Genomic DNA, 7,458 nt, shown 5'->3' with positions numbered 1-7,458 from the left:
AGGCACTTCGAGTGATCACAGGGTATCGTGAACATTTTCGACCCATCTTTGTGCAACTGGGAATCCTCACGATCTACAACCAGTATATACTCTTCAGTTTGCTGCATGTCAAGGACACCGAAAGCAGTCAAGTCCTTTGATCGGATCTGCACGGATATAATACAAGGAGGAGGCTTGCAATGGATATTCCACGCTGCTGAACAAGTAAGAAGAAGGACTCTTTCCCGATTTTTGCCCTTCGCTTGTTCAACGACCTACCTGTCAATGTGAGGAATCTGCAAGGAAGTGACTTCAAAATTAAAATAGTGACGTGGCTGAAGAATAACCCATTCTACACCATGAGTGAATACTTCGATGCATACAAAGGCAACATAGTCTGACCTGCCATCTTAAAAATACATGACGGCATCTATCCAGTTTACTGGTATTTGATGAAGAAAAAGGAATAAAGGATAAAGTATCCTCTACATATCGTTATAATACATATTATTCCAATGACAATGTATCGATAGGCTACTGTTCAGAATGACAATAATATGCTAGAAGGGATTAGGATCCAGATTAGGTAAGGGTTTGGGTTAAGTTATGATTATCAATTTTTCAAAAGTGAAGGAGTAGGTTAGGGGGTTATCTTTTTGTTTTGGAATTGCAATATTAATTGGAATTTTAACTGAAAGAGGGTATTGTCCAGGTTAGGTCAGGGATCAGGTTGATAAATGTTTAAAAGGTAAAGGGGTAGGTTAAGAGGTTAGGTTTTTGCACAGAATTAATATAAGTTAGCAGATTATAGAAGATTTCTCTGTTTTTGCTTTGTGATTGCAATATCCTGTAAGGGTTTAGGGTCAAGTTTGATTTATGTTTCAAAGATGAATGGGTAGGTTAGGAAGTTGGGTTTTTGTTTTAGAATTATTGCAATATGCTGAAAACGTGTAGCCTATAACGTAGAACGTATAAAGAGGTTAATTTGATAGATACAAGCCCGGTTGAATTTTAACCGTGATTAATTTCACGAGAGCCTCACGATAGAAATTTGTTAAATGTATGTTTTTAAATATTCGATCTATTTTTAATAAGGTTGAGGATTTGGGGGTGGAATTGATTGAATTGAGACCGGATATTTTGGCGTTTGCAGAGACTTGGTTAAACCAAGAAAAGGATCAGGTTTTTAAAAAAGCAGGATATGATAAAATCACTGTTACTCATAGAAATAATTCAAATGGAGGAGGAGTTGCTATATATTTGAGACAGGGCTTGAGCATGAAATCATATCCATTGCAATATGATAATCTTATGACTGAAGAGGTGTTTGAAGGTAACTTAGTGCATGTATTTTTAAAAGTGATGAATATAGATTTGTATTTTTAGTCGTATACCGTCCACCACAAGATACAAATCTCTACAACTTTATTGAAATTTTGGAACAATTATTGAATCAAATTGGAATTTTGGATGTACCTATTTTGATATGTGGAGATATGAATATTGATGGCAAGATAGATTCCGTATACAGGAGATGTTTTTTTGATGTGTTAGAATCACACAAATTGTTGAATGTTGTAAAGTTGAACACTCCAAATGTAACTCCGAACTCAAATTGATTACATACTGACAAGTGAGAACATATAACATGTACAAAGCGGCTGTACTAACATGATAAAATTGATGGACATGGACATGGAAAAGTGTTGTGACGAATTGTTCAATGAATTTTATGACAATTATAGATACTTTTTTGAAATATGTTTCCCAAAAAAGATCTATAAGATTAATAACAAATCTGAATTGAATTGGATTGAGAATGACATTATATTGCCAAGAGATAAATTGAAACATTTATACTGGAGGACTAGGCAATTTAATGATGAGAGAGCAAAGTTGGAGTATGCAAATGCAAAGAGACAGCACTCGCACGCAGTTGATTTCTGGTATCAGGAGGGTATTTTATAGAAATAAAATAATAGAGGCAAGAAATGTTAGTGAGGAGTCATGGAGAATTGTTCACAGCTTGACAAAGAATAGTTTCATCCATGATAACATGAAGTTAAAGATAGAAGAGGATCCCTCGTTAGTGATCCCTTTAAGATTGCACAAGAGTTTAATAAATATTTCTATGAGGAAGTAAAGAGCCTTGTTGGTGATGGATTACCCAATCATGACATGATAGAGGATGATTGTGAGACAAGGGATGGTTGTTATTTTCACTTAAGATCAACTTGTGTTGATGAAGTGATAGAAATAATTGATAGAGTGTGCAATAAACCAAGTGCTGGAGTTGACAATATTCCATGTAGACTAGTTAAAATTTCAGCGCATATTATAGCTGAACCACTGTCATTGATATAATTAATGAGTTAATTTGAGGAGAGTTAATTTCCAGACGCTATCAAAACTTCTAAGCTTATACCAATACTGTATATAAAAAGAATGAAAAAGATCTAGTAAGCAACTATAGACCAGTAGCTGTTCAATCGGTCTATTCCAAAGTTTTTGAAGTTACTTATCTGGACAGATTGATTCCGTATTTGGAGCAACACAGATTGATAAGTTGTAGACAATTTGGTTTCAGGAAGAAAAAAACACAGCTTAAATGCGATTTTACTTTCCTTGCCCTATTACCATAGGTAAGGAAAGTATTGCTTTCCAAAAAAAATTAAGGTACCCCAATTTCTAAATTTGTATACGTTTCAAGGTCCCCTGAGTCCAAAAAAGTAGTTTTTGGGTATTGGTCTGTATGTATGTATGTGTGTGTGTGTTTGTGTGTGTGTGTGTTAATCTCCCAATTAACGTAATGACTTGAAATTTGAAACTTAAGGTCCTTACAATATAAGGATCCGACACGAACAATTTTGATCAAATGCAATTCAAGATGGCGACTAGAATGGAGAAAATGTTGTCAAAAACAGGTTTTTTCGCGTTTTTCTCGAAAACGGCTCCAACGATTTTGATTAAATTTATACCTAAACTATTAATTGATAAGCTCTATCAACTTCCACAAGTCTCATATCTCTAAAAATTTCAGGAGCTGCGCCCCATCTATGCAAAGTTTGATTTTAGATTCCCAATTATCAGGCTTCAGATACAATTTAAACAAGAAATTTCGAATGGAAAAGTATGAGCACAAAAATCTCTACAATTAATGTTCAGTAACATTTTCACCTAAAATTGAAAATAAGCATGAAATTCGAGAAAATGTGATTATCCAATCGCAAACTGTTGGCCACTGTTGTTTCTATTAAATGATTCACTATGAAGAGATAGCGAACCTCGTATGTCTCCAACGTTATTGTCCTGTTACCAGCTGGCTCAGATCTTTGTTTATAAGTAGACTTGATATGCGCGGGAACACTAGCGGCAGGTGAAAAATTTTCATAACGGCAAGGAAAGTTGTTTGAGTGCGCCACACCAGATTTTTTGCCTTGTTAACTGCAGTGTATGACAAAGTAGATAGTACTGATGAGGTATACACAATATTCTATGATATGACTAAGGCATTTGATTGTGTTTACCACGGAATGTTGAAGCTAAACCTCATCAAATACGGAATCACAGGAAAACCTTTGTATTGGATAATGACAGATTTGAAAAACCGTCAACAAGTGGTCAATGTAAGTCACATGGGGAATGATAATGTTATTCGACATATTAGATCACAAGTACAACAGGATGTTAACATAGGAGTATTTCAAGGCTCCAATATGGGCCCAGTCTTGTTTATGCTTTTCGTAAACGATCTCTTCACTTCTGTGCAAGAGGGGGAGATTTGGATGTCTGCAGATGATGTGTGTCACCTCTTAATAGACAAGAATGCTTCTGAAGCAATTAAAAAACGCAGAAAAGTCTAAATGAGATGAGTGTATGGTGCACAGGAAATAAGCTCGTACTTAACCAAAAGAAAACATGTGTGTTGCAGTTCCATAATGTTACGAAACGAGACTTTAGTTCACTATTGCGAATTGGTGATCAGCACCAACAACTGAATAAAAATGTCAAATATCTAGGAGTACACATTGCTGACAACCTACGATGGGAAGAGCACATGAATAATGTTGTCAAGAGACTCTATGTAGTGTGTAGCCTTGCTCGCCACCTGCAGAAAATAGTGGTCGCAGAAGTATTATTGAAAGTCTATCATGGATGCTTCCATAATGTATTAAATTATGGTATCGTATTCTGGGGAAATTGTAATAGTTTTCTTAATACAAAAAAGGATATTAAGAATTATAAGTGGTGCACACTACATCGAACATTGTAGACCGATATTCAAGAGATTGCATGTGTTAACATTAACTGATGTATACATATTGGAGCAGAGCTTAATTTGTAAATTTTGAGGTGCCGGAACTCTGGCTGGCCCGATTACCGGTGGGTATGGAATACCCCGCAGGGGAAGGGGGTCCGGGGGACAACCCCCGAAAAATTCTCCAAATTTAGCCTTAAAACCCAGTTTCAAGTCTGTATTCAATTATTTTAATCTTCAATTAAGTTGAACGTGAAACACATACAGATTTGATCAAATTAAATTGTGAAGAATAATACTTTAAATTGCCAGAATCTTAAGAAGGGAGAAGAATGAGAATGAAAACTAGCTTAAAAGATAAACTGTAATATTTTCATTTATGTCTACAATATTATTACAAAACTTGTTGTTGACAAAACTCAAGACAGAAAATGGAAGTAGTAAAAGTAGGCCTAGTTTGTTTTTGGAAGTAACAGTTTTAAGAAAATATTCCCTACAGCACAATACTGTCTTCATTGTAAGATTGCTCACTTCGACTTTTTGAATTTGTGTCGAGAGCAGAGTAATGTCCTCTATCCTCTTGCCAGCCAAGACCTGACGTGTCGTTCAGGTTTGTATCTTGCCATTCAGAAGGTCCCAGGAGGCGGATGCGCAGAAGTCATACTGTGACATATAGCCAAACTGTAAAGTATAAACACGACCTAAAAGATGAAAAAACCCAATGTTTGAAAGGCTTCACGCAACCCACAGTTGATCCTTAAAAAACTGAGTATCCCCTCCCATGATTGCGTCATATTTACATGCGTGTGGACGCGAGTTTTAATATTTTTAGCTGCAACTACGTTACGTTCCGGTCGCACTGGGAGATACCGGAACGCCGTTCCGGCACAAATTAAGCTCTGTATTGGAGTCAGCCTCTACTGCAATATTGAAATATCCAGAATATTTTGAAAGGAACTCCAGCATTCATCATCACAATACAAGACAGAGAGACAATATCTATATATACAGGCAAAGAACAACACTAGCCTTGTCTAGTGTTACAAACGTGGCAAGCAGGGTGTACAACAAGCTTCCCTTGGAAATACGGAGGTACAGAGATCCTGTGAGCTTCAGGAGATCCTTGAAGACCCATTTACTTAGAAAGAATTATTATTCCATGAAAAAGTTCTGGAAGGACGTCTGACAATCAGATAGAACAGACTAAAATGACGACCACGGATGTAAAGGCTTTCAGTGGGATCACTACAAGTATACAAGTAAGTAAGTATTACTAATCAGAGATGGCGTTTTAAAAAGACGGATTCTCTGATTGGTTCTCGTGAAATTAATTAAGGTTATTAATCAAGGTTGTTGTGCAACTGGCACTAAGTTTGACAGAACTGAAGCCTTCTCAGCTGATGCATTGATACATGGATACATTGGCATTGGAATGAGAATTATATTGATATTATACTGTACCGACCAAATTGATAAATGCAACCAAATGTTTAAAACAAAATGGCTGACACAGTATAGGCTAAATGCATGCAGAATTATTGTGCTACTTTGAACTTTGTTTATACTAAAAACAATGGTGAGAGCCGTTCAATTTTGTGATCAAAATAACATAATAAATCGATCCCAACCCAAAATTTAATGACAGGTATGTTGGGTTTAGAATTACGCCAAAAGTTTTGTTTCAGTCATAATAAGGATGTAAGCTTAGCTACGATACAATAAAGAACCGACTAAACTTAACCTTAGCTAAATTTTAATATTAACTGAGAATAAGATAAAAAGAACAGACAGAATCCTTAATAAGCATGAATGAACAATATTAGTTCAAAGCAAATAGAAATCTATACTGGAAAAAATATTTTTCAAAAAAGCATGTTACAAAAAATAATAGGTTATGATCAATAGCTGCGAAATATGAAAGTTCAAGGGAAAGTAACATACCATCCAATTCCAATTTTCGTGATGGTGTTCAACTTGAACTTATTGGGCGACATAAATTTATATTTTAACAAAATTACATAGTAATAATTCTTTATTTTTATGATTAAATGATTTTAATGATTTCAAGCAACCACATTCCAAACCATCTTGGTTAGGGACGTTCCGATACTTTCGATACTTACTGGTATCGATACTTTGCTTTCGATACCGGTGGTATCGGTATCGAATGATTCGATACTTTACTGGTATCGATACGCAAGTTGGAGTATCGAAACGGTATCGAATGGCGAAATGGGTAAAAAAGTAGTTCACTTCAATTAATGACATAATCATAAATAAATTTGTATATAAATTTTAAAAGATTATAAGGATTAATATAGATGAAAATTATAGTACTGATTCAATAAGAAAAAAGTATTGAAGGATGATCGTTGTTATGAAGTGAAAATTATAGGCTACAAGGAACAAGTGAGTCACAAATTACTCCGCTTCCGACACCACACCGCTATGCTAGTAGTTTCTATTTCTAGTTTTGTTTTTGTTTTGTTGGAAATTAGAAATAACATTGAGAATGAGAAGTTCAAGTCCCTGAAGTTAAGAGTTTTGAAATCTTTTAATTTGTGAGCAATTTTTTGGTGAGGTTAAAGTTTCCTAGCTTTGAATTTATGCTGTTTAGTTGTTTTGTGACATCATAGCTTCTTAAGTATACCAAACATATTTCGTATTTGCCCAGTGTAGCAGTTACCAGACATTATGACATCACTAATAACAAACAGTACATAACTGACTCAAGCTCAGTCAATATTGGTTCAAAAATTATCAATTTGATCTACTATTAAGACCACATTTATAATTCTTGAACAAATATTCCTACAATATGAAATCAAATTGATAATTTTTGAACCAATATTGACCGAGCTTGAGTCATTTACCCATCTTTAGGGACGTTCCAGTTTCGATACCACCATTCTTTCGATACTTGGTATCGATATTAGTAAAGTATCGAAAGAAATGTATTGATACCCTTATTGATCAAGCTGGAGTCATTTTACTTGATAGATTGCAGTTAGTAGATAAGTATTTTAGTTGGTAATTCCGATACTTAATGCTCACTCGATGCTTGAGGTATCGGTATCGATACTTTTCTTTCGATACTTGTGGTATCGATACTTTTCTTTCGATACTTCACTAATATCGATACCCTCCTTTCGATACCAAGTATCGAAAGAATGGCGGTATCGGAACGTCCCTATAGATCATTGACTACCAGCTTGACCAAC

General features: G+C 35.1%; 1 protein-coding gene across 1 annotated transcript in view; it reads right to left on the bottom strand.

Annotated features, from left to right (window-relative positions):
• The window catches only part of LOC111055661 (mitochondrial import inner membrane translocase subunit Tim10), a 16,229-nt gene extending 9,867 nt beyond the window's left edge, over positions 1-6,362 (bottom strand). The window contains exon 1 of the mRNA XM_022342906.2: positions 6,179-6,362. The gene's annotated coding sequence lies outside the window, so the exon portion shown is untranslated. The remainder of the gene's footprint in view (positions 1-6,178) is intronic.
• Positions 6,363-7,458: the final 1,096 nt, after the last annotated feature.

The sequence above is a fragment of the Nilaparvata lugens genome, chromosome 3 (assembly GCF_014356525.2).
Source record: "Nilaparvata lugens isolate BPH chromosome 3, ASM1435652v1, whole genome shotgun sequence".
Lineage (NCBI taxonomy): Eukaryota > Metazoa > Arthropoda > Insecta > Hemiptera > Delphacidae > Nilaparvata > Nilaparvata lugens.
This window is presented reverse-complemented; position numbering and strand designations above follow the sequence as displayed.